The sequence below is a fragment of the Stegostoma tigrinum genome, chromosome 1, assembly GCF_030684315.1.
Source record: "Stegostoma tigrinum isolate sSteTig4 chromosome 1, sSteTig4.hap1, whole genome shotgun sequence".
Classification (NCBI taxonomy): Eukaryota; Metazoa; Chordata; class Chondrichthyes; order Orectolobiformes; family Stegostomatidae; genus Stegostoma; species Stegostoma tigrinum.
Window position 1 is genome coordinate 124,400,821 of NC_081354.1, and position 27,382 is coordinate 124,428,202.

General features: G+C 40.4%; 1 long non-coding RNA gene across 1 annotated transcript; it reads left to right on the top strand.

Annotated features, from left to right (window-relative positions):
- Positions 1 to 5,878: 5,878 nt before the first annotated feature.
- On the top strand, positions 5,879 to 27,141 carry LOC125458020 (uncharacterized). Its single transcript, XR_007248725.2, has 3 exons — positions 5,879 to 5,946; positions 6,746 to 6,789; positions 25,311 to 27,141. It is a non-coding gene; the product is annotated as an uncharacterized LOC125458020 (long non-coding RNA).
- The last annotated feature ends 241 nt before the right edge of the window (positions 27,142 to 27,382 follow it).

Here is a 27,382-nt window from a genome sequence, read left to right on the forward strand (position 1 = left end):
TTGAGACGATTAATGCTGAAAACCAGCATATCATATTTCCCTGGAAACATTGGTGGTTGATATCAAGCAGAAAGGGAGAACAAATACTGAATGATTTGCCCTTGATTGGAGTCAAGAATTGAATTTCTATGTTCCTTTGTTCAGCATGTTTTTGTATGTAAGAGGTGTGAGCTTTCCTACCGCCAGCATATATATTTCAATTAAATGAATTTAACACCATGTTTTTGTGAGTTTTAAACTTAAGAAGGTTATTGCTTTTCACTTGTACGTCCTGAAATTCAAATGCAAAGTCTTTTGCAGCTAGTTTTATGTCTTTGGAAGAACCACTGGGGACATAGGGATAAGGGTGGCATGGTGGCTTGGTAGTTAGCACTGATGCCTCACAGCACCAGGGACCCAGGTTTGATTCCACCCTCGGGTAACTGTCTCTGTAGAGTTTGCACAATCTCCCTTCTCTGTATGGGTTTGCTCTGGTTTCTTCCCACAGTCCAAAGATGTATGGGCGAGGTGGATTGGCCATACTAAATTGGCCCTAGTGTTTAGGGATGTGTAGATTCAGTGGGTTGTAGGGGGATGCATCTGGGTGGGTTGCACTGAGGGTTGGTGTGGACTTGTTGGGCTGAAGGGCCTGTTTCCAGACTGTAGGGATTCTATAAAATAAAAATAAAGATGTGGCCATTCAGCCCTTGAGTATGTTCTGCCTTTCAATGAGACCATGGCTGATTGACCAAATATACCTGCCTTTGGCCCATATTCCTTAATCCCTTATGCTTAACAAAAATGTATCTATTCCAGATTTTGCAAAGCCTTAAACAACATGGATCAGTCAGAATGGCTTTTACAATTCAAAGAGATTTGCCAAATGAGGTGGGCTGTCCCACTGATTTCACATCCTATGTTGTGGGTTAATGCTGCTAACAGCTAATAACTTTGTTTCAAATAATCCATTCAATTGGATGATAAGCTATTTGATTGGAATGAGGGAATCACAATATCTGGAAAGTCTTCTACATTGGTCTATTTTTAAACAAAGAGATGTATGAATTTCTTGGATGTCTGAGAATGCCCACTTTTAATTAAGTATTCACTAGAGATGTGGGACTCTGCAGTCCAAATGCCAAATGTCACATAATTTATAACAATTGTTTTAGTAGCGCCCACTCTTAAAAGAATATATTGGTTAATGACACATACCTCAGGAAGTATATAGGGCAGTGATTTGGTCTGTATTGCATGAAATGGTGACACTTTAGAACAGGCTAAAAGTTGCAGTGTCTTAGAATTGGGAGGAAAAGTGGAGAATTTAGGGAAGGTGGGGTGGCTGTCACCTTCCCAATATCACCTAATTTATATAAAAATAAGGAGCAGGATATGGCCATTCAACCTCTTGAACCTGTGCTCAATTCCCTAATCCTGCCCTTCTCTACATCCCTTGATTCTTTTAGCTACAAAGCAATATCAATCTCCTTCTTGAAAACATACTGTTTGACCTCACCACTTCCTGTTGAAGCGAATTCCACAGGCTCACCACTTTGTGGGTCAAGGAATTTCTCCTCATTTCATCCCGAAAGGGTTTAACTATTACACTTAAACTATAAGCCCTATTTCTGAAATCCCCACCATTGGGAACTTCCTTCCTTGTTTAGACCCATGTAGTGATTCCAACCAGGTGGGTACTACTGACTATGAGGCCCTTGATTGGGGTTGTAAACCTGGGCAGTGCAATTATTTCAATGGTGATGAGGATGGGACGTTACTATGGGGAGCAAAAGTGATTGTCATGAGTAAAGGTCACCACCAGATACTGGCTGAACCTTGCCACAGTCTTCCAGGGGTTTCCAAAGAAGATGTTGGTAAGAAGTTATGCCTGGTGGCCAGGGTTGGATGTCAACCTAGCTATGTCGGTGGGGCAGTGCCCAAAGTGCCATCAAGGACAAAACTTACTACTGGTAGGGCCCCCATATTCATGGTAGTAGCTGGGTAAACCCGAGGCTTGGTTACAAGTTGTATGTGCCAGTCCTTTCAGTGGCTCAATGTTCCCGATCATTGTGGATGCCCAATCAAAGTGGTTGGCTGTACATAAAGTTCATTCAGCAAACTCGGAGATGACAACTGAAAAGCTGTGAGCATCAACTGTGATAGATGGACACCTGGAAGTAGTGGTCATGGACAAAGGGATGTTATTTACCAGCAGGGAATTCGGGTGTTTCCTAAAGTTGAATGCAATTTGGCACATAAGGGCAGCTCTGTTCCACCCACCATCCATCATCCAGCGGTCTGGTGGAAAGAGCTGCCCACATGTTGAAGGCAGGCTTAAAGAAACAGCCTACAGTTTCACTCGATATCAAACTGTCCCAATTCCTGGTTCGATTATAGGACCACCCTTCACGCAACAACAGGGCTAACTTCAGCACAGTTGCTGGTGAGGAGAAGTCTCTGTGCCAAGTTAAACCTGATATTCCTGGATGTTGGGGGGAGGGAACACCAACGCTGGCCACCTGCTTCCTGTGAGAGAGGTAGTTTACTGCAGGGGTCAAAATTTGGTGCCAAAACTTCGGAAAAGGCCCTGCATGGGTACAAGGCGAAGTCGACGTGAGGTTAGGTCCTGTGACATACAAAGTTCAAGTAGGTGAGATGGTCCTGAACAAACATGTGGATCACCTGAAAGCTGCTACCTCACAAACAGGGCAGGAATAAAACATACCTGGCCCCTCAGAACAGACAGAAAGCCTGCCGGAAACCGGGGGATTCCCCCCTCCATCTCGTGCCAAGAAAACCTTAGAGTCTTAGGTGGATGCAGCCTCAATACCATTACCGCCATAAGAAGAAGTGGAAACTCTTCCAAGGCACTCCAGACACAAGAAATGGTCTATGATCTGGGAAACGACACCTGTCTCAGAGTCTGAGTCAGACGAACAGGACCTGCAATGAAAACTTCGCAGGAGAAGCTACCTGAGAAAGGCCAGGCCTAGATCCTTGGACTTATGGGGGGAGGGATGTAGTAATTGGAATAGGTGGATCTTGCTAACGAGATCCTTGATTGGGGTTGTTAACCTAAGCCAATTAGGGAGCCCTGGCTGACAGATATAAACAGGAGATTCAGAATCTCCTCATTTCAGGGGCTGACTCTGAGCTGGCTAGCAACAGCCAGGGTACTGTGCACATGTAACTAAAGGGTGACTTGGTGACAGGATTCTGGCTGGTGTGTAGTTATTTCATCCTGGTAGAATTTTACAGTTTTCAATGAGATTCGATTCCACTCCACACCCTCCACTCCTAACCCTGGCTCTTCTAAACTCCAGTGAATACAACCACAATTGCCTCAATCTCTCCCCATATGTCAGTTCTGCTTTCCTAGAAATCAATATGGTAAAACTTTGCTGCATTTCCTCTATAGCAAGAACATCCTTCCTCAGATAAGGAGACCAAAACTGCACACAATATTACAGGTGTGGCCTCACCAAGGCCCTGTATAATTGCAGCAGAATATCCTTGTTCCTGCACTCAAATCCTCTCACCATGAAGAACAACATGTGGTTTGCATTCTTCTCCACTTGCTGCATGCTGACTAGTCAGGAATAGGTAAGGCTCTTCCACCCAAAGGCCTAATAAAACTCTTATATGGCCAATTAACAGCCATTTCAGGACTGCATCCTGCTAATACTGAGGCCCAATGTGCCAGGTGGAGATGTGACTCATTTAAAACTGGTAGCACCCCATTACTGTGAGAGACTACCCTTGTCATTATGCACACTGTGGTCTATTAAGAGCTTCCAGCGACAAGGACTGCTCTCAGTGAGTGTACTCCTCCCTGCTCCACAACAACCCACACATTGCAGGAGCCTAATTCAATGGTCTCAGGAAATTTAGATTTAAAAGAGGCATTCACCATGGTGGATGGTGCAGCCACAGCAGCGGCCGTCGCTCTCAGTAATGTTGCTGGGTTGAGCTATAGTCATAACAGCTTACAGTACAGATGAGGCTCTTCAGCCCATCAGGTCTGTACTACCAAAAATATACCATTACCTATGTTAGTCCCACTTTCACATCCCTAGGCCCATAACCTTGAATTTTATGATAATTCAAGTGTTCATCTGTATACTTTTTAAAAAGTTTGTGAAGCTACTCATCTCAACTACCCTGCCAGGCAGTGCTTTCCAAACCCCCAACACCCTCCCCTTGAAAAGGTTTCCTCAGATCCCTCTAAAGCTTTGGCCTTTTGCTTTAAACATGTGGCCCCTTGTTATTGACCCTTTGAGTAGTTAAGGGGAAAGGCTGCTTTCTGTCCGCCTTGTTCATGTCCCTCACAAACTTATACACCTCTATCAATTCCCTGCTCCAAAAAAAACAAACTGAGCTTATCCAACCTTTTGTCATCCTGATCAATCTTCTCTGCACACATGCCACTACAATCATATCGTTCACAGTGTGGCAAACAGCACTGCACACAGTACTCCAGCTGTGGCCTAACCAAAGCTCAGTACCGTTCTAACATAACCTCCCTGCTCTTGTAGTCTATGCCACAACTGATAAAAGCAGGCATCCCATATGCCTTCTTAACTACCCTATTAATCAATCCTGCCACCTCCAGTGTTCAACAGACAAGCTCCCCTAAAATGCTTCTGTTCCTCTGAGCTTCCAAGTGTTCTGCCATTCATTGAATACTCTCTTGTCACTTCTTCCAAAGTGCATCACCTCACATTTATCAGGATTGCATTCTATCTGCCACGGATCAATCCTGTAAGCTAAAACATTCTTCCTCATTGTCAACCAACCAACCAATCTTTGTGTAATCTGAAAATTTACTCACCATCTTCCTCCGCCTTCCCTGCAAATACCCACTCCATCTCCCCCACATTCTCATCTTCATCATTTATAAATATCACAAATATTACGAGATACAGCACTGATTGCTGTATACCAGCAGACACCAGGCTCCAGTCTCACAAGTAGTGTCTTACCACTGCCTTTTGTCTCCTACCACTAAGCCAATTTTGGATCTAACTTGCTAAGTTACCCTGAAGTCCATGAGCTATTATCTCCTTTATTGGTCTGCCATGTGGGAACCTGTCAAAAATCCTCTGACTGGCTAACACTTAGAAACAGGAGATAGTAAGAACCACAGATGCTGGAGTCAGAGATAACACAGTGTGGAGCTGGCGGAACACAGAATTTCTGAAGAAGGGTCCTGACCCATTTCTGCTCCTCTGATGCCTGGCCTGCTGTGTCCCTCCAGCTCCACACTGTGTTATCACTTAGAAACATTACCTCTGCTAAAGGCAAGATTATCTCAACAGCAGGCTGCCTGAATTTTGTGGGGTTTCTGAAAATCTCCATGATGGGGTTATTCTCTCCAGTGGAGTCAGAATGCACACTTAAAGAAAACTGGTAAATAAATAACACGAGCAGACAATATTTCTCTCATTCTCTTATGAAGTTTGTAATTTAAAGTTTTAACTGTATTTGCAGTGCGTTTGATGATCTGATGGTATAACCTAAGTCTTTGGAGCACACAAAGAACACAAGAAAATTTATAAGAAGAAAGACTTGCATTTATATAATGTATTTTACACTTTCGGGATACTCCAAAGTACTTGAAATCCAATAACAAATAGGTGCTGCTCTAAGCTGTATTACAGTATAAAGTTCATAAAGTGTTATGGCCTCATTACAATAACAGGGAATGTATGCCATGCCTTTCATTTAATTTACCCCTGAAATCTGAGAGCAGTATAATCATTAGTTCAGTGTATGGGACCCATTCAAAGTGTAATGTGAACTGTATTAGGTAAAGACTGACAGTGCCCTTTTGTCACTAATACCTTGCACTGTTTTCAATTCTTGAGCTAATTTACTGCTAAAATATCACACCGGCTTTGTAAACCAAGCAAGCAGTATAATCCTTAGATTGAAGATACTTTTTTCCACCAGTTTTTACTTGTTCAGGTAAGGCATTATCCTGCTTTTTTAAATGAAAAGTGTATGCATTCAAACTTCTATCAATTGGGCACTGTTCTAGATTTTGACGTTACAAGTAAATGAGCCTCAGACTCTTTTCCTTTATAATTGCTGCTGTTGACTACAAAAATGTGCATTCAGAGAAAAAAATGCCCAAAGGCAGAATTAAATTGCTGGCTAGTTTGACTTCCTGTCATTTCCATAAATTCTCCTTCCTTTTGGTCTCAATCTCACCAAGCCCAGGAATGGTTCTATTTATAGCAGTAACACATAAAGTTTTCATTAAAGCCATGAGAATGCTTTCACTAGCAATAGCTGTTGTCCATGAAAACAGCTAAAGAAATGTAGTGTAATGATGGCAGTGCTACTTTTAGTAAACAGTCTCGCAACACCTGCATCACTTGGCAAGTAATGCTGGTCTGCGTATGCCAAATTCTTGTAATTCAAAGAGAGCACTGATGCTTATTGTGCACGGTTCTTCAATAAGAAACTGATGACATTCAGCGGAAACTATGCCCCTTGTTTGTAATTAGTTTAACATTAACAACAGAATGGCTTATTTACATTGTGGTATCTGAAAAAGAAATGTAATCACTGGTATAAGTTACTGGTACACGTTTGCTGTGGTAAAATTCACAGCTTCAAAAGTAAGATTACCTTAAGGCAATAGTAAATAACTGTCTGCCTGCACTTCCTATCATTCTGACAGTGCAAACGTATGTGTTTCTTTGCTGTTTTTCCTTTTGTTTACACGGTCAAATGCCTGATCTAATTCCTGTACTTTTAGAAGAAGACATCATTACACAAATCTGCCAATCGTGGAGAAGACAGGTACTTATCGGTTTTGAATATCAACATGTTTTTCCTTGTTTTGATCTAATTTCTGTCAACTTATGATGAATCCAAGCACACCTTATCATTTGAGAACCAAAAATATTTTTTAAAGCTCTTGAAAGGTCTTTGGATGTAGGATGTAGTGTGTATATGTAGCCAAAGTCATTGCTATAGCCTCCAACATTTATTAGTCTTTTGCATGTAAATATTTTGTGATTTCCCATAGAACTGTTATGATTTATCAAAAAGGCAAAAACAAAAGCCTTCTCATTTTTAAAACCATGTACTCTATCTTGAAAATAAAAGACAATCCAGAAATAAATTCCTAACCTTGAAGCTACTTGGAACAGGCACGGTTATTCATTCATTCAAGAGAAAAAAATTTGCTCTTGTGCAGGTTCAGGCTGAGCTGAGTGCACACACCCTATCTGACTGAGTCTGGAGAAGCCCCCTCCCACACCATTGGCTTTATAATTGGAAATTCCTACATACAAAAGGCTCTGCCTACAGGGCTTCTGCAGACTAACAATCGGTTAGCAGTGCTTCACTGGGCATAAGGTCCTTGGCAGGGAGCCATTCACTATCATAAAAGTGTTTGTGAAAGAAATTGTTCCATTTTAGCCAACTATTTTTTTCACTGCAACCAGCATCCACCCCCACCTCTCCAATGGAATGTGTTAATAATTTGCTTTGTGGAGATGAAAGACCCTTTGATAGCAACAGCATAAACACATCTCACTCAGCTCAAAGATCTTTGTCCAACAACGAAACAACAGTCTTTCAAACAGTGACTGGGTGGAGAAAACAGTCAAAATTCCTAAACACAGCTCAACCCTCACCTGCTAAAAGTCATAATACTGTGAAGGGCAAACCTGCAATTTGGAATCACAAAGATTATTTTATACGGAGACTTGACAAAGATAAGTAAAATAATAATAAACCACAAGAAATTAATTTTTAACAAAAAAATGCCCTGCTTGTTTGCAAAAGAGCACAAGTGAAAAAGGTTAGTATCGGTCATCCATGAAACAGGCATTTTTGTAATCACGACAAACTGCAAAAGAAAACAAAGTTGTTCTGGGAAATTTTAATTCCTGTCGAGTTGTTTTTTAGAGTGAAATAAATGAGAAATTATACACGTTGGTTACATGAAAAGATTCGGGAAGCTGTGATTGTTCTTCTTAGATCAGAAAGGTTCAAGGGAATTTCAGTAAAGGTTATGAAACTTTCAATAGGGTACATTAGGTGAAACTGTTCCTGTTGATGGATGGGATAGTGACCAAAGAACACAAATTTCAAAACATTGACAAATGAATCAGCAGGCAAATGAAGAGAAATATTTTTACCCAGAGAAATATGGTCTGTAATGCGCCACCTAAAAAGAAAGAACAACTTGAATTTATATTACGCTTTTCATGACCACAGATATCGTAAAGTACTTTAAAGCCAATAGAGTACTTTGCAGGTGTAGTCTCTGTTTTAAAGTAGGAAGCATAGTTGTTACTCTGTGCTGAATTATGTGATACTATCTGTATGCCTTTAAGAGACATGCTTGTGATATCATCACTGTATTGCGTCACGTCAATTCAAGGTATTAAATCCTCATATTAGATCTTACTCCCTGGAAATACTTGAAACATGACTTGCCATTGGAAGCATGCTACTCTGTTGTAATCTAATTTTGTGTACAATACTTAGTTATAAGAAACATTGGTTGAATTCTGTAATGCCATGAGATCCACAGCCAGTTTCTCATGTCATTTGAGGTTGCCATATATAGCATGTTGGAATCATGCAGCCCCCTTGTGGTGCAGATGTTGTGTCCCTATCTCCAGACCAGGAGGCCCAGGTTCAAGCCCCACCAGCTTCAGAGGTGTATAATAACATCTCTGAACAGGGCCATTAGGAAAAATAGGTTAATTTAAAAAAATAGTCATACATCATGGAAACAGGACCTTTAACCAAACTCATCCAAGCCAAAGGAATTTCCTAAACTGCACTAGTCCTATTAATAAAATGTGAGGCTGGATGAACACAGCAGGCCAAGCAGCATCTCAGGAGCACAAAAGCTGACGTTTCGGGCCTAGACCCTTCGGGGGCCCGAAACGTCAGCTTTTGTGCTCCTGAGATGCTGCTTGGCCTGCTGTGTTCATCCAGCCTCACATTTTATTATCTTGGAATCTCCAGCATCTGCAGTCCCCATTATCTCTGATACTAGTCCTATTAACCTGTGTTTGGTTGCGATCCTTCTAAAACTTCCCTATTCATGTCCAAATGTTGTAACTGTACCCACCTCTACTTAGTCTCTGGCAACTCATTGCATATGTGCTCCATCCTCTTTTTGAAAAATTTGTCACTGAGGTCCCTCTTAAATCTTAAACAAAAAAAAGCACTGAGAATGTGGGAAATCAGAAACAAAAGCAGAAAATGCTGGGAAATCTCAGAAGATCTCCTGTAGGTTGAGGAAACAAATCACAGAGTGGGTGACAGTTTTCTAGTGCACTTATGTTCTGTCCACAAAAATGACCTTGAGCTTCCAACTGCCTGCCACTTTAACACACAGCCATGTTCCCTGGCCAACACCTCCATCTGAAACTTGCTGCAGTGCTCCAGTGAAGCTCTTCTGAATGTGCAAAAACAGCACCTCATGTTCTGCTTGGAAACTGTTCAGCCTTCTGGACTCAATATCGAGCTCAACAATTTTAGGGCTTGAGCACATTTTCCCATGCGTTTCCCTACCCCTACACTAGGCCTTGTCATCACATGGGCTGTTTCCACACACAACCCATTGTCAGCTACTAATAGCTCCTATTTTATTCACTCCTCTGACTATCCAAATGTTTTCCTCTCTTTTTGTGCTGTATCACCGCCTATTGTTTATTCATTCCCACCCCCTCAGCACCATCAAACACCCCATTTTTTTTATTCATTTGTGTAGATGGCTGCGGACATCATTGTCTGGCCAACGTTTATTGCTTGTCTATCATTTCTCAGCCTAGTTGATCAAGTATCATTATACTCTTCGAGAACCCACTTCGCTGTCCACTATACTACCAATTTTGGTGTCATCCACAAACTTACTAACAATGCCTCTTATATTCTCATCAAAATTATTTATATAAATAACAAACAATGTTATGCTCAGCACGATCCTCGCGGCACACCACTACTCACAGGCCTTGAGTCTGAAAAACAACCCTCTACCATCACTTTCTGTCACCTACCGTCAAGCCAGTTTTGTATCCAATTGGCTAGCTCTCCCTGGATCCCATGTGATCTAATCATATTAATCAGTCTAACATATGGAACTTAGTCAAAGGCCCTGCTAAAGTCCATGTAGACAAAATCTACTCCTCTGCCTTCATTTATCTTCTTGGTCACCTCTTCAAATAAACTCAATCAAATTGGTGAGACGTGATTTTCCACACACAAAGCCATACTGACTATCCTTAATTAGTCCTTGCCTGTCCAACTGCATGTAGATCATATCTCTGAGAATTTTCTCCAATAACTTATTCACCACTGGCTCACTGGCCTGTAGTTCTCTGGCTTTTCCTTGCAGCCTTTCTTAAATAATGGCACATCAGCCAGCCTCCAGTCTTCTGGTGCCTCACCCTTGACTGTCAATGATACAGATATCTCTGCTAGGGGCCCCATAATTTCTTCCCTAGTTTCCCAAAATGTTCTGGGGATTTGTCTACCTTTATGCATCTTAAGACCTCCAGCACCTTCTCATCTATTATGTGGACTGTTTTAAGATTATCACTGTTAACTCCCCTAAGTTCCCTATCATTGATGTCCTTTTCCATAGTAAATGCTGATTAGAAGAGAGATAACAAGGTGTAGAGCTGGATGAACACAGCAGGCCAAGCAGCATCAGAGGAGCCGGAAGGCTGACGTTTCAGGCCTAGACCCTAGCTCCTACTAATGCTGATTTGAAATTTGGTTCAGGATCTCAGCCATCTTCTGTGTTTCCACATATAGACAGCCTCATCGATTTTTAAGGGGACCTATTCTCTCCCTAAATAGTCCTTTGCCCTTAATATACTTTTAGAATCTCTTTGGATTGCCGATTACTCTAATCTGCCAAAGCTATCTCACATCCCCTTTCTGCCTCCTGATTTCTCTATTCAGCACACTCATCAGGCCCCTAAACTCTTCAAGGGATTCTTTTGATCCCAGTCGTCTAATAGCTGATACATGCCTCCTTCTTTTCTTGACCAGATCCTCAATATTCTTAGTCACTCTAGTCATCCTACTCCTGACAGCCTTGCACTGCACACTAATAGGGACGTACTGTGCTGAATCCTTGTTATCACACTTTTGAAAGCCTCTCAACTTGCCAGACATTCCTTTACCTGGAAACAGCCTATCTCAATCAACTTTTGAAAATTCCTGTCTAATGCCAACAAAATTGGCCTTATCCCAGTATAGAATTTTAACTTGTGGACCAGATCTATCATTTTCAATAACTAATTTAAAACTAATAGAATTATGGTAATTGGTCACAAAGTGCCCTCCAGCAAACACCTCAGTCATGTGCCCTGCCTTATTTCCCAAGAGAAGATCGAGTTTGCCCCTTTTCTAGTTGGGCCATCTTCATATTGATTGAGAAAGTGTTCCTGAACATACTTAATTCAATTGAACTAATTTAACTTGACTATTAACTCAGAAGCCGAGGCTAATGATCTGGGGATACGTGTTTGAACATAGAACATAGAACATAGAACGGTACAGCACAGTACAGGCCCTTCGGTCCACAATGTTGTGCCAAACCTAAGGTCTATCTAACCTCCACCCCTACCTTATACTATCATCCATATGCCTATCTAATAACCGCTTAAATGCCCCTAATGAGGCCGACTCCACTACCCGCTCTGGCAATACATTCCACACCCCAACACTCTCTGAGTAAAGAACCTACCTCTGACATCTCCCCTATAACTACCTTCACTCACTTTACAACTATGCCCCCTTGTAATAGCTACCTCCGCCCTGGAAAAAGTCTCTGGCTGTCCACTGTATCTATACCTCTGATCATTTTGTACACCTCTATCAAGTCATCTCTCATCCTTCATCATTCTAAAGAGAAAAGCCCTAGCTCTCTCAACCTTTCTTCATAAGACCTTCCCTCCATTCCAGGCAACATCCTGGTAAATCTCCTCAGCACCTTTTCCAACATGTCTACATCTTTCCTGTAATGAGGCGACCAGAGCTGGACACAATACTCCAGATGTGGCTGAACCAGGGTTTTGTATAGCTGGAGCATAACTTCATGGCTCTTGTATTCAATCCTTCTATTAATGAAATTTTTATTGAATACAAAACTGGAATTAAAAGTGAGCAAAATGATGATCACTGTCAATAATAATAAACATTGATGTCTCTCAGAGAAGGAAATCTGCCATCCCTAACTGGTCTGGCCTATTTGTGACTCCAAAACCACAGTAATATGATTGACTCTTACATGTCATTTGAGCATATAAGGCTAGACAATAGTTTCTTGCCCAGTAAGTGGCACTCATATGTAAAGAAAATAAGCATTATTGTGTGAGTTAATAATACCTTGTTGGACACAAAATCACAATATAGTTAACAGTGGTTACCCATTAAAAAGATCTTTGTGGCAAATATTTAGAAAACTAATTGAAAACCAACCAGACAATAGCTTTGGACATCAGAGAAATCGACAATAATCAGAATCAGTTTCTGCAAATACAGACAGCTGGATTGACCAAAAAGAAGACAGAGTAAATTTCTTTCTAAATCTAAGAGTGTTTTACTTAAAACAAAGAAGATGAAGTTACAAATGCATTCAAACCAGAAAGCAACAGACCTGTATTGAAACTCTAAACTCTCTATTTAAAAAAAACACACATAAAGGGCTCTGACTCAGATTTGAAAGGTACTTTTCGATGAAGGTGAAGTCTGGAGCTCATTAAATGAAATAATTTACTGAGGAAGCTAAACAAAGCAAAAATTTCAGTCTCTAGGCAACAATACAGCAATGTAACATTAGGTCTGAATTTGCACTAAACTTTCAATGCTGCAAACATTGCTGTGTGACATCATTAATATTTACAATTTCCTAAAGATAATGGAGGAAATATTTTGCATTATTGATGTTGCTCCTTAATCTGCTGTGAAATCTAAAACTGTGAACTGTGAAGAACTATGGATGCTAGAAATCCGAAACAAATGCAGAAATTGCTTGAGAAACTCAACAGGCTTGGCAGCACCTATGACTCATTGTGAATACGTTAGAGAAAAAAGTGACCACTAGTGTCAAATCCACAACATTGCAGGAAGCTCAATCCCCAATTTGCAGGATATTGACCATCGTTTTCACCATATCCACTAAAACTGAAAAATAACGATGTCGGTGACCTGACATCAGCATAACTCATGACCACTACACAACTACCAGTCAGGGAGGCCAATAAAGGAACACATCTATGAAAGCTCACCCCGGAGACCTAGAAATTGATTTCAGAATTTTGTTTTTCATATTCTGTCACTTTTATTCATCTTTTCTTGCCAGTTTTGCAATGTGGAATAAATTTATTTAGCTGGGAGAATTGCTCTTAGGCGTCCCCAGCTAATTCTATCTATTCTAAAAGTGAGAGAATTTTAATGGTTTACCTATTGGATATTTCCCCCATTGTTGACTGAAATGGGTGGCCCAGAGGAGGATCTGTAAAAGAAGACCTGTCTTATGGCTAAGGGCTGAACTGATCTCACTACCACTGTATGTCCCTCCTGTAAGGTGCATTGAGGAATTTTAATGCATTAAACACATTAAATAAACTCAAGTTCTTTAAATGTTGCTGTTTTGTGATTTGTCTACAAAGAAAATGTTATGATCTTGAGGGAGATTTTTATATTTAAAACTGAAAGAAATTACACCTCAAAGTTGAACATTGTAATTACACCATTTTTGTACAAGTCAATCAATTAGCACTAATTTAATACTATATTTTACAATCCTTATTATTTAAATACCAATATTTTACCAGACGACTTCCTGTGCTGTTTTTAATGCCACCAAGATTCTATGACACTTCTTAGGCTCTTGATGGTTTTTTCATTTCCCCTGGAATGAAACAAGGAGTGGCACAGCCCTCAGAATTTAACTTTGATTCCTCTAAGTTCACTGTTTTCCAAGATATGAGATTTCCTGTGATTATTCCATGAGCATTCCACCAGGTGGTTCCACTCCTCTTAAACCCCTCAGCTCAGCTCAACCTTGGGTTTATAATAAATGCAAAATATATAGGATGACGGAAACCTGAAAGAAAATTGGTTTTGAATCCAATATGACTCTTCTTCAAACAATGCCTTCACTGATGTCTTGCTTCATGGTCTATAGCAAATGTTCTAGTTGTTAGCAGATACATCAATGCCTACACATATTCTTTTCTGACTCATGGCAGCTTTCTCTGTCAGCTGTGACTATAATACACAGAAAAAGCCAAAACACAAAACATTACTTCCGTGTATAACCTACCTTCACTGTAATGTGGCACACTAGAGATGTTCCCAACAGAAATGTAAATTAATTATCTTTTACCTTCGAAATCTTCCTTTGATCCTGGGACTTATATGAATAATTTATTATCTCTAATAGGGATCAAAGTCCTTTTATTAGACGCAACAAGCCTAATGTTTACAAGTTGCATTTATCTTCTTTGATGTGTAGGACCTGTGGGAATAACTGAAATGTCTCCAGTTTACACTCTAACTTCAAAGCTTTTTCAAAATGTCTTTAGGCAAACTGGTCCTTCCATATAGATCCAAAGTAGTCATTATAAACCTAGCTGTGCATACTTTTTGACCAGCATCCCAGCAAACGCAATAAAGCTTTCCCTTTGAAATCCAATTGCCCGAGGTCTGTCTGAAATGCATTTACTTCAGAATCTTTTCTTCTTTAAATTTCTTGATCAGATTAGATATTTCTATTTATCTACATTAAAAATTCAGTTCTTAAAACTAGAAGTTATACCCACAAAAGCAATGAATTAAATGTTTCCATCACAGAAGCCAGCTTTCAGACTAAAAGAATCAAAATTCCTCAAGCTTTTATGCAAATATAGTGCAGTTTCAAAGGAAAACACAATTGAAACCCAGTAAATACCTGCCAATGACTAGTAATGGAAAAATCCATAATTTGAACTGTGCAAGGAAAAGTAGAAGGATACCATCAAAAATGGTGAATGTTTGAAAGTTATGATTGCCCTCCACTTGCATATTGGTCAACAAGCTTTCATCAATAGAAAAAGCTACCATCCCCTTAATGTAGATTTCACAACTAGTCACAGAAAAATTATGCAGATCAGTACAAGGTGCCCTAACTGTTGCAGTGTTATATTCATCTTGCAACTAATTATCCTTCCATTATCGAACCTTCCCAGAAACATAACTGACATTGAATATGTCATTCAGAAATGGCTCTTGAAGCTGGAGGTTGCTTGAATTGCACTGCATAAAGGCAGACTGCAAAATGTAAGTAAATTCTGAAAAGCTTCTTTCCATTTCCTTTCCAATCTGGTGCATGGCTGTCTCTCAAAGAGAGGCCACATGACTTGACCGCAGAATCTGAAAAGATTCACTTATGAGATCGGCACATTCTCCAGAATTATCTGCGGAGGCTTGATGCCCTGTGAGATAGAACACAGAACACAGAACAGAACAGCACAGTACAGGCCCTTCAGCCCACGATGGTGTGCCGAACTTTTACCCGAAACCTAAGGTCTATCTAACCTCCACCCTACCTTATACTATCATCCATATGCCTATGTAATAGCTGCTTAAATGCCCCTAATGAGGCCAACTCCACTAACCTTTCTGGCAATGCATTCCACATTATTGGGTAGATACCAGAGTTGTAACTATATTGGAAGAATTTGGTAGATGAGCAGCATGTTCTGGAGCACATCCTCAGTATTATTGCTGCAATAGTGTCAGGGCTGACAGCTTTAGCATTATCCAGTACCTCCAACCATTTCTTGACAGCACATTGACCAAATTGAATTGGCTGAAGACTAGTATCTGTGATGCTGGGAATACTGGGGATCGCCAAGATGGAAGACTGTTGAAAATGCTTCAGGCTTATCTTTTGCACTGATGTGTTGGCTCTTCCATCATTGAGGATGGGGATATCTGGGTAGCCTACCCCCTTGCCCTCCAGTGAGTTGTATAACTGTCCACCATCATTGATGAACTGTCAGGGAAAATGTGAAATTGTTCACTTTGTAAAGGAGAACAAAAGAACAGAAAATTACTCAAATGGAGAAAAAAAAACTGCATAAAGCTAGAACACAGAGGAACTTTGCATAGATCACAGAAAGCAGCACACAGGTGCAGCAGGTAATCAGGAAGGTTAATGAAATGTTAGTAAATCAGGCAGGTCACGTTGCAAAGAGACAATTCCTGGGTATAAACTATTCCGGAAAGATAAAAGAGGAAGGAAAGGAGGACGGGTAGCAGGATTAGTTCAGGAGAACACTGCAGTGAGGAAGAAGGAAAACATCTGAGAAGGTTTAAGGACAGAGCCAATTTGGTTTGGGCTATGGAATGAAGTGTGCAATTACATTCCTCTGTGTTGTTAACAAACCACCAATTGTCAGAAAGGATGTAGAAGAACAAATCTGGAGATAAATTAGAGAGTATTGCCAATGTTATATTCATAATGGAGGCTTCAATTACTCAAATGCAGACTGGGATACTGTTAGCATGAGAGCCATGCATTCCTAGACTGTGGTCATGAAAGTTTCCTCCAGAAATATGTGTCCAGTCCAACAGGGAAGGATGCATGAAATAAAAACAGAAATTGCTTGATAACTTAGTAAGTCCAGCAGCATTTGAGGGGAGAAAGTAGATCTAGTGTTTTGAGTATGGTGACTCTTCAGACCGATGAAGAGTCACTGGACCTGAAATGTTAGTTCTGCTTTCTCCCCACAGTTGCCGCAAGACCTGTCACGTTTCCCCAAGAATTTCTGTTTTTGTTTCAGATCTCTAGCAACTGTAGTTTTTTGTTTTATTTTAGGGAAGGGTAAATCGTAGAATCCTGTCCTTAGAAATGGGATTAACCAAATAGTTCAAGTGTCAGTGGGAGATATAGGAGACAGTAATCAATGTTTCAGAAGGTTCAGAATGGTGGAAAACAACATACACTAACCCAGAAAAAAAGAAATATTAATTGGTGGGAGAGCTGAATTTAATGGGGCAATTACAGCGCTCAGCAAGATTGATTGGATTCAGAGGTTGGTAGAAGAACCAGTAACTGAACAATGGTCCATCTTTGAAAAGATGATGGTTTAGGTACACAGCAGGCCAAGCAGTCCCAGGGGACCAGGAAGGTCGACGTTTCGGGCGTAGGCCCTTCTTCAGAATCTAGGCCCGAAACGTCAGCCCCTCTACTCCTCCGATGCTGCCTGGCCTGCTGTGTTCATCCAGTTCTACACCTTGTTATGTCAGATTCTCCAGCATCTACAGTTCCTACTATCTCCGAAACAATGGTTTAGGTACAGTGAAGATTTATTTGCACCAATAGCAAAGTAGGTCAAGCAAATCTAGAGTTTCCTGGATGACAAAAGGTGGTATAAATTAACATTCAAAGAAAAGGTTATGGTAGGTGTAAGGAAGGAAATTCAATTGAGAATCAACCGGAATATTGGGAGATTTGGGGAGAGGTGAAAATGAAAATAAGAGAAGCAAAGAAGTATGAGAAAAGACTAGCAACTAACAAATAGCCTGCTACAGACATATAAATATTAAGTGTGTGGTTATAGGAGGAGTAGGGCTAATCAGGGACGAAAAAGGGGATTTACACATGGATGCAGGTGGCATAGCAGAGATGTTAAATTAATGCTTTGCATCTATCTTTACAATAAAAGGTACAATCTTGTCCAAGCCATAGTGACAGAGGAAGAAACTCTGTATCTAGAAGAGCTCCAGAAAGTGCCAGAATGGATAGAAAATGAGCTATCTGGCAGAAAGCAGGACAAATGGGTCTTTCTCAGGATGGCTAGTATTGGGATCACAACTTTTCACTTCATACATTAATGATTTAGATGAAGGAGCTGCGGGCATTCTGGCTAACTTTGCAGACTATACAAAGATAGATAGATGGACAGGTAATATTGAGGAGGCGGGGAGGGTGCAGCAGGATTTGGACAGGAGACTGGGCAAAGAAGTGGCATATGGAGTACAACGTGGGAAGTATGAGGTCATGCACTTTGGTAAAAAGAATAGAAGCATGGGCTATTTTCTAAATGGGGAGAAAATTCAGACATCTGAAGTGCAAAGAGATGGAAGGGAATTACTTCACATTTTTAGACACATCGACAACATGCTGTGCCCATTCATTTTACAGTGAAGTCTCACAATGATCAAAAGAAAGGGACATACAATATAATGTTTCTATATTCTTCCATGGGGTGTGGGGCCTGCTGGCAAGTCAGCATTTTTTAACATCTCTAATTGTCCTTGAACTGAGTGACTTGCTAAGCCATGTAAAAGGGCAGTTAAGAGTCAATCATACTGTTTTGGATTTGGAGTCTCATGTAAACCAGACCTGGGGAAAATGGCAGATTCCTTCTTTAGTGAACTAAACTTTTTTTTATGACAATCAACAATACCTTCTTCTGAAAAAAAAATCCAATCACCGTTACTGAAACTAGCTATATTTTCCACATTTTTTATCAAATATAAATTCCACTAACTTCTTAAAAAATATTTGCAGAACGGAAGCTTTGCTAGCTGGGCCAGCTTTTATTCCTTATTTATTCTTATTTACTGTAGTGTAAAGCTGTATCTTGAACTGCTCCTGTTCTTAGGGTACAATCATAATGCTGTTATGGAGGTAAAAGTTTTTGAGAAGATTTGTAGGTCGAGTTGTGGATGAGGTTGTAGACTTGCTTGCTGAGTCAGTGTGTTTGATTGCATGCTACTAGGGAACATCATCAGTGCGCCTCCAGTGAAACGTTGGTATTCTGTCCCACTTGTTATTTAGAGATAACAACGCGTGGAGCTGGATGAGCACAGCAGGCCAAGCAGCATCTTAGGAGCACAAAAGCTGATGTTTCAGGCCTAGACCCTTCATCAGAGGGACTAGGCCTGAAATGTCAGCTTTTGTGCTCCTAAGATGCTGCTTGGCCTGCTGTGCTCATCCAGCTCCACACTTTGTTATCTCCAGCATCTGCAGTTCCCATTATCTCTGACCACGTATTATTTATATGCCTCAGTTTGCTGGGTTGGTTGGTAACACTTCCGGTTATGTTTTTCAGTGGTTTGTATGTCTGGTCCAGTTCAATGCATTTGTTGATGGAGTTCCAACTGGAATGCCAGGTGTCCAGGAATTCCTTGGCATGTCTCTGTTTGGCTTGTGCTATTATGGATGTGTTGTCCCAGTCAAGTTTGTGTCCTTCTTTGTCCATGTGCATTGACAGCAGTAAGAATTGGTCTTATCTCTTGATGGCTAGTTGGTGTTCATGTATCCTTATTGTCAGTTTTCTTCCAGTTTTTTCCAATATAATGTTTCTCACTGTCCTTGCATGGTATTTTGTATATGACATTAGTTTATTAGTTGTGGGTATGGGATCCTTTACATTTGTCAGTAGCTGTTAGAACATAGAACAGTACAGTACAGTACAGGCCCTTCGGCCCATGATGTTGTGCTGAACTTTTATTCTAAACCTAAGGTCTATCTAACCTCCACCTTTACCTTACACTCTCATCCATTTTCCCATCTAATAGCTGCTTAATTGCCCCTAATGAGGCCGACTCCACTATCCTCTCCAGCAATGCATTCCACGCCCCATCACTCTCTGAGTAAAGAGCCTACCTCTGACATCTCCTCTATATCTACCTCCACTCAGTTTAAAACTATGCCCCCTTGTATTAGCTACTCCATACTAGGAACACGTCTCCGACATTTCCCCCTATCCCACGCCTCCTTACCTTCTGCATGAACCTATCATGGGGAACCTTATCAAACGCCTTACATAAATCCATGTATATCACATCCACTGCTCTACCTTAATCCACGTCTTTGGTCACCAAAACATGTTGCAGGGTGGTTGTTGGTTTGTGGGCTACTCTGATACCTAGGGACCTGAGTAGTCTTTTGGACCTCTCTGAAATGTCTCTGATGTATGGTAGGGTGACTAATGTGTCTGGCCATGTTGTGTTGTCTTGTTGTGGTAAAGGCAGGTGGTGCTTGATGTTGTTTAATTGTCGGGGGGCGGTGGTTTCTTCCAACGTTGCGCATATAATAATCACAAAGGTGCATCTACATAGCAGACCCGGATTTTGGATTGTTTCGTGGTGGGGGACGCTTTGCATTACCGCTTCTGCTACTAGTCCTGATATTGGGGATCCCATAGGTGTCCCGTTGATTTGTTTGACTATACAGTCATTGAAGGTGAAGTGAGTTGTGAGGCACAGATCCAATAGTTTCAGGGGGTGCTGTTCCTGTTGATGCTGTTGGTGTCAAGGGGTGCCTGCCTTCCTGATTTGTCCAGCAGTGTGGCAATTATCTCTTTAGCTAGGCCATTGTTTATGGGTGTAAACAATGCTGTTGCGTCGAAGGATAATATTATCTCGTCCTCTTCTATTCTGGTGTCCTTAATGACGTTGAGGAATTCTTGGGAGGAGTGGATGGAATGGATAGTGTTGTCTAATTAAGTATTTCAGTTTCCGTTGTACTTCCTTGGCTAGTCTATACGTAGGCATGCCTGGGAGGGAGACAATAAGCCTGAGGGGGACCCGTGGCTTGTGTACTTTAGGGAATCCATTGAGGCTGGGTGTGTTGGATCCTTCTGGATTAATTTATTGGTCATCTGTCTTGCTGACATCTCCTGAGTTATGTAATTTCTTCAGGGTTGTTATGATCTGGTTCTCTAACTGTGGTGTTGGGTCTGTCATCATCTGTTGGTATATTATGGAGGTAGTGCCAGGATTTTGACCCAGCCACACTGAAGTTATAGTTCCAAGTCTGGAAGGTTGAGTGCCTTGGAGGGGAACTGAGACTTTCTCCAGCTTCAAATAACCCCTTTAGGAAATCCTTATATTGTGACCCTTTGTTCTGAATCTTCAGTTAATGGGAACACCTTTTTGAAATTACTTGTCTAGCCCTGGTAGAATTTTATTAGCTTCTCGGATCTTAGGAGCACAAAAGCTGACGTTTCCGGCCTGGATCCTTCATCAGAAAGGCCTGCTGTGTTCACCCAGCTCTACACTTTGTCATCCCCAATATCTTCACTTATATTTCAGTCGTCCCTTCTTTTAAGTTAGTTGCTGAAATGCAGCCCTTGGCGTATTTCAATTCAGAATTAAAATGAAGGTGTTTCACTGATATTTGACAATGCAAGCTTCAGACAGCTGGTCTGCTGTCTACTAAAAATATTCATGTTGATGGATTCTTTATAGAACCTTTGGAAAATGTTTTTATTTAAGCCCTTCCATTTCTATGTATTCTAGAAAATTTACATCAAACTTGCTGAGGACATTTATTGAGTGCTATGTAATGTCAATCAATTAGGGCAAATGTGAAATCGAGGTATTGAGCAAGAAAATATCTGGTTCTATCTTTATCACATCTGTTACTTTGTTTCAAGGTGATTTATCACAAAATCGTTGCAGTTTATATTGTCACTGAATTATTCATATAAATGTTATCTGAATGATTCTAACTGCCTTTAATTGAGGATTATGGGAATTTTGAAAAGGGTAATGAGGACTATTAAAGTAGAGGGTTCTGTGCCACTTTTCATTGAGGAGAATGGCAAGTCACTTAAAGCATTGTTTTATCTATTGAACTCTGGTATCCCCGGTTTTAATGTGTTGTGTCTTGTCCTTTTATTCTGCTTTTCTCTCACATTCCCTAATTTTTTTACCATTACATTGGATTTCAAAATGGAAATAGAATATATAGAAGCATAAAGTCCAGGTGCAAGAGTTGGCCATTCAGATCTTTGAGCCTGCTCTGCCATTCAATATTATCATGGCTGATCCTTCACCTCAACCTCATATCCTGCTTTCTCCCCATACCCATGCTGCCTTTAATATCCAAATAGTTATCAACCTTTTCCTTGAATATACTCAATGGTGTGTCCTCCACAGCCTTCTCTAGTAGTGAATTCCTCAGGTTAACCATTCTTGAGTGAAGGAATGTTTCCTCATCTCATCCTAAATGGTCTACCCCATATCCTGAGACTGTGACTCCCATTCTAGACTCCCCTGACCACAGTAATTATCTTCCCTGCATCTAGTCTGTCCCACCTTTTTAGAATTTGATATGTTTCAATCAGAACCCATTTCATTCTTCTGTACTGTTGTTTATACAGGCCCAGTTGAATGAACCACTTTTCATAAGGCAGTCCTGCCAACCCCCGTATCACCTAGTAAACCTTCATTGAACTCACTCTATGGCAAGTACATTCTCACTGAGGTAAGAAAATCAAAAATGCATGTAATACTTCAGGTGTGGTCACACCAAGGCCCTATTTAACTGTAGTAAGACATCTTCACTTCTTAACTTAAGTCTTCTTGCGATGAAGACCAACGTACAATTTGACTTGCAAATTGCTTACTGCACCTGTCTATTTACTTACAATAACTGGTGCACAAGAACATCTAGATCACTTTGTACATCCCCATGTATAATCATTTAAATAATATTCTGTCTTTTCATACTGAAGTATTTAACTTCATATTTATCCATGTTATACTGCATCTGCCATGCGTTTACCCAACTTGTCTAGCTCACCCTGAAACCTCCTCACATCGCACAATGCCTCTAACATATGATCGATGCACAAAGAAGGGGCTCCTTGGATATGATCAAAAACTAGTGCCAAAGGAGATGCCCCTTCTCCAAGCAGATAGTTGCAGACATACGAATGTTGAAAGCCAAAGATCTTAATCCTTGCTGCAATGATTGCCATATCTTTCCAGTAGTCATCAAAGACACTGTGACAATGAACCTCTTCACTCCCAGTTCCTTCCAAGGATCAACTGCGGACCTTTCTGCCATCACAATTCAGATTCACACCACATCATGCTGGAGTTCTCTGCTGTCCCTTTAGACAATGCTGGGCACCACATTCATGTAACAATGTGCTCACAGAACAGAGCACTAGGCTCCTCCAACACTGTTTCTCCAAGTTGCAGGGAGTCCCCGGTTGTTGCAGTCAAGACACTCAGTAGTTGGCCAGTCAGATTCTACAGGAAGTGCTTTCACTTGTTCAGCTAGCTTGTGACCTCAACTACTGTTTTCTCTACGTGTACACTCACTTTCCTATTAGCTGCTTGACTCCTCCATTATCCTCTTTTTGTCTACATGTCTCAGGTTTTCATTCAAACCCGAAACTGTGTTGATAGTTCCCGAGGGAGAAAGCGAAGACCCTTGAAATAGTTACACATCTATCTGTGGACAAAGCTAATTGAACCAAGACAATCTGCTCACCAGAACAATCATTCAGCAGGTCATCAGGCTCTGAAGGTACAATTCAAGTACCTCGATATTGGCTAGTGCTCTCCAGCTACAGTCTCAGCAATTTTGGTAGTCCACTTTACTAGTCATGAGATAGACCTCCATAGAAGTCTGACAATGATGTCTCAGTAGGAGACTACTCATTGGAAGGAGCAAGAGGTGAAAGGAAAGAGAAATGGAGGTAAGAATTGACGCTGAATGGAAACATCTATGCCATAGAGTAAAATGACCACCTTCATCCCCCCTCCAGGAAAAGGATTTCTCTCCTCTTAAAGCTTCTGGCAATAGATCCCACTAGCATTGATTAATTGAGAGATTCAATCCTATTAAAAATGGCATCCTGACAGCAAAATTTCATAAAACAACTTTCTTTATTTGCTGCTAATTGAATCAAACTAACTGATTGTCAATTGCTTGAAAATCCCAATTCACTGTTTTCAATAATCATTGGTGCAATTGTTTACATATGCTTCACTGACTCCTACAAACTATTTAAACTCAGGGCTAGCTGCAGATCCTGGCATTACCATATCTCTAAATCCACTTTGACAGCAGGAATGGCACATAAAACCTCTGTAATATATTACTTTATAAAGTAATCCGATCTGAAAGATAAATAATTCTTTGCAGTATCTTCAGGCACTTCCTCATCTTCCTGCCATATTTTATGGACACTGTTTTCCAAACATCATGAAATAGATGTGAAGCATAAATCAATCTGTTTTGAGAAGAATTGAAGAACAGGCCTGTATAAAACTCTTCATTTTGTGACTCCCTTATTTTTATAAAACTATAGAAGTTCTATAAAAGTTAAGAATAACATGCGTGTTGAGGACTGCTGTTTACTTTGTGTTGGAATGGGGACAGGTTAGAGACATTATAGCGCAGTAGGGGCAGTGCTGCATTCTAATAGTAATTGATATGGTTGTAACTTAAAACTTCAGTATAGCAGGTGTGCAACATCCCTCAGTAGCATGTTGATTTGGCATTACTATAGAATTTAAGTTTGTATTCCTTATGTTCATTTATGCAGAACTAATTTTGAGCAATTAACAAGAATATGGAATGAATAAGGTAATTGCCACAGTTTGTATAATCTACCAACCCCATCTAAATTACTGTTCTTTGGCTGTCATTCAGACTCCTGTATTTTTTTTTGCATTGTTGCCATCTTGTCTCTGGTAAAGTCTACTTTGCCTTCTCAATGTTCCAGCAAAGAATCAGGGACAGATTTATTTCCATTTTGGTTCACATACAACTTGGCATCTTACTTTACAAAATGTTTCTGTTTTCTGCACACACAAGTACTTAGATTTCAAATAGCTGTCTCTCAGTGGCCACTGAAGATGCTTAAAAGCTTGTTATCATAAAATAATTTGTGGATCTATGATTCGTAATCCCATAGATATTAGACAAGTTGCAACACAACAAGTTAGATTTGTTATTGATTGCATTTGACCCAGTCCCTCCAAACTATGATGTCATAAATTTCCAAGTCTTACCTCTAGCTGCAACATAGGCATGTAAGTGGATAGTAAGCTACATTAAATGATATATAACATTATCTGTATTTAGTAGGCAATATCCAGGCCAGTTAATCACTCATACTTTGCAAAACCTCTCTCAGGACTGCAAATGAGGTCGAATCAGCATCTGAACGGAAACAACATGCAAACATTTCAATTGATGAAATGTGAACCAGTTATTTTTCCTTCTTTCAAACACTGACTGAGTTATTTTGCTTTCCCAGTATTCTCAGCTTATTTCAGATTTCCAGCCTTTAATATATTCTGTCTCTTGCCATAAATCAGTCTAGAGGTGTGGCTGTAAATTTTCACTGGATCTGACCTTAATATCAATAGCTCGGAGGCAAACAAACAAAAGTGAATAGTTTCAGAGTATCACTAGCATTACATAGTGCGGCAGAAATGGTATTAGTAGATCGGCAAGTAGATGCCGTAAAATCTCACTGAAAAATCTGCATTGAGATCATTCAATTTAAAACTTGTTTATTTACGCTCAGTTCATCAGGTCCCATATGGGAAAAAATGGACAGATTCTGCCACCAACTCCAATCCAGCACAATCATTTTCACTCCAGCCAACAGCTGTTTTATTGCATGGATCTCAGAAAGGCTCTTCTGGACAAGATGATGTTAATGACACCCTGCTAGAAGATGGAAGCAATTTTGGCATTGAGCAACATCTGCAAATCTTGATACCACACTACTGCAATCACTAGGGATATGAAACAACCAAATCTTGTATATGATGTGGATTGTCTCATCAGTTGCTGGCAGTTTGTAATATAGGCAAGTTATGTTCTACCAGAAGGTACTGGGCTAAAACGTGCAAAAAAGTCACGTACCCAGAGAAACCGAAAGAGCAACACAGTGTTTGGCAGCACTATTTTAAGAAGGGTCAACTTAGGATAAAGCCAAAATGATTTCAAACTCCCATCCATGGCACATAAGCTTGCCAGCAAAGTCCTAGTGGTAACTGCAATGTTCCAGCTTTCAGACTCCAGTGAGGGGAGGCAATGGTCTAATGGTATCATCATCCCTCAGACACCCTGATCATGATCTGGGGGACTGGGTTTCAAATCCTGCCATGGCAGATGGTAGAATTTGAATTCAATATAAAATCTATAATTAAGAGTCTAATTGCCGATCGTCATAAAAACCGATCTGATTCCCTAATGCCCTTAGTGAAGGAAAGTTCCATCCTCACCTGGGCTGTCCTAAATATGACTCCAGGCCCACAGCAATGTGACTGACTCTTAACTGCCATCTGGCAATACCTACTGGCCTGGACAGCAATACCTGCTTTCTGTGAATGAAAAAATAATACGATTGATTTGACACAACATATGGAAGTCATTGGGAAAAGGTAGAGTATTTACCACCATCCATGTGATATACCCCAAACTAAATGATTAACATACTCTCTATGCCATGACTAAAACTGGTGCAAGCCCATCAAACCTGAAAATGTTTTGTGATTCATGCCTAAGGACTCTCAAATCCCTCTGTACTGCAACTTTCTGCCCTATCTATTGGCCCAGCATCAATCAAGCTATCAAGTTGTATGAAACACGTCAAATCTATCAACCTCAACAATGAAGAGAACCTTTCATTCCATGCAAACCTCCCTGTAAGCTGTGGTTCACAGCTAGTATCTTACACATCCAAGGATATGATTACATTCCACTTACTGGCTATTTCACCAAATTCCCTTTTGTGAGACAAAGCAAAGATATAACCCAGTGCGACAGTCTTTGACAGATTAATCACTATATTCAGTTCTTAATGAATTGTGTCTAATGATGATCCACATTACAAGAGTGCACCTTTCCAGAACATGTGCAGGAAGGTTATTGTACACTATCTTCTTTCCTCTGATCCTCAAACTAACTGTCTCGCAGAGTGCACTGTTCATGCAGTGAATGCAGTGGTCATCAAATGCAAAGCTACTTGCCAAGAGCTTTGGATAGCCATGTTAAATCTACAAACTATCCCGTAAGGCAATGTGTGTAGGATGGCCTGGAAGGCTAAAAGCTAATGATGATATTTGACAGTTGCATGAGAAGATAGATGGTATGGGATGGGCTGAATGGCTAAAATTATTGATGATATTCAATAGCTGCATGACCTTGAATGAATCCTGTGAACATTCCTGTACATGCCGAAGCCGGCACCATCAATGTGTTTTTCTGTAGTTGTTTTTCTATGCCTTGCTGTTTGTTACATTGTATAAGAGGGAGATTTTCATTCCCAGTTGCTGGACTTCAGACTGGGATCGGGAACGGTGCCAGGAAAAACCTCAGCCTCCAGACCAACTGTCCATCAAAGGGTTCCTGACAGCCAGAAGGCTTAGTGTTTCTTTCTTCACTTTCCATCATTTTTATTTAATAATAAATGTTCATTTCTTTTTTGTCTTCTACTATTACTCAATAAATGCTCGTATTTAAGCAAATTGCTATTGTCAAGCCTTCTCTTAACTACATTTAACCAAATCTGAAAAGAATCGTTTGGATACACTCTGTGTTCCAAGACAAACAGCCTACCCTCTACAAAAGCTCTCATGTTTGGAGACA